Genomic DNA, 1,568 nt, shown 5'->3' with positions numbered 1-1,568 from the left:
CCATTTGCAACAACATGGATGGACCTTAAGGGTATTATGTTCTGTGAAATAAGTCCAACGAAAAAAGACAAAAATCTTATGATTTCACTCATATGTGGAATATGAACCAAAAACAGAAAGAAACAAATGAGCAAAAAAAACCAACAAAAACAAACTAATAGATTAAAAAACAACAACAACAGATTGATGATCACCAGAGGGGAAGAGAGGTGGGGAGCAGGACAAAATGTAAAGGGGGTCAAATGTATGGTAAGGAATGGAAACTAGACTTCTGGTGGTGAGCACACTATAGTGTATGCAGATATTGAATTACAATGTTGTACACCTAAAATTTACATGATGTTATTAACCAATGGTACCTCAATAATAAAAAAAGATGTTAAACAAAGAAAAAATAGCAGTTGAATGACTGAATAAATGAATGCGTGACCAATGCACTCCAAAGGTTTCCACAACCCCCCATAGTTTCCCATCAGACACAGAGTGCCTCCTTACTTTGGGCTGACCCAGGGCTGAGCCCCCTGGGGTAAGGTACAGAGGCAGAAATGAATGAGACCCACCTGGTGGGTTCACCGCTAATTAGGGAGACAATCCAGAAAACAATTGAGGGTAATGCTGTGTGCCCTGGGCTGGAGAAAACAGTGGGGTGGAGGAAGGGCTGCTGAAGGAAGAAAAATAAACCGATGTCATGGGAGATGAAGCAAATAACATTTGGTTTGTCCAAATTAGTTTCCCAATTCAAATACATTTGAGAAAAATAACATGAATATACATTATGAACTGGAGAATTGAACTTGATACCTTTAGAATCAGATGCTGATGAATAGGATAAACACATTATACCTGTGAATGAGATTATACAAGTGGATATTATTACAAGTGGCTTATTATTTGCCAATAATTCCAGTGCATTTTGCCTGGCTTTTGTCCTCTTCTCACTGCTTTCATCTTCTCAATCCCAGGTCCTGCACTGAAGCTGCCCTACTCAGTCACACATTCCCTCTCCTCCAGACTGAGGAGGAGAGGGAATATAGTACAGGGCTGAGCTCCCAAGAAGGCTGGAAGCAGTTTAAGGATAAGAACAGTGAGTCACTCATAGTTCTGTGCTCCTTCCACGGTGCTCAGTTCAGATCAGACCAAAGATGGAGAAAGGTATATATGCGTGTGATAGATAATACACTGCTTCCATGTAAATGTGTACAGCAATCTGTCCTCAGACCCTAATTCTAAATTTCCTGGTCTAATAATTTCAGATATCACTGCTGCAGTCATCAGCAGCTTGCCAGCATGAGGGCAGGTGGGTGAACCACAGAAATGTTTAGAAGGAGTAGACTTAGAACTTAGATGAGAGGTTTCTGTGTCTCAGGATTTGGAAAATGTATGGAGCTTAATTCTGTAAGTTCTATTTGTGATCCTGAAAGGAAATATACTACCCTATTTTCATTTTACCTTTCCTTCTCTAATGTATCTTTTGTTTCTTTGCTAGTGGGAACAGATAGTATCGTGCTTTTAATTAGGGAAAATAAAAGCAATTTTGGCGCATTGCTTCAACATTGCAACTCAAAACC

This window comes from Phyllostomus hastatus, unplaced genomic scaffold (genome assembly GCF_019186645.2).
Source record: "Phyllostomus hastatus isolate PE091 unplaced genomic scaffold, TTU_PhHast_1.1 phas_scaffold_200, whole genome shotgun sequence".
NCBI classification, from domain to species: Eukaryota; Metazoa; Chordata; class Mammalia; order Chiroptera; family Phyllostomidae; genus Phyllostomus; species Phyllostomus hastatus.
This window is presented reverse-complemented; position numbering follows the sequence as displayed.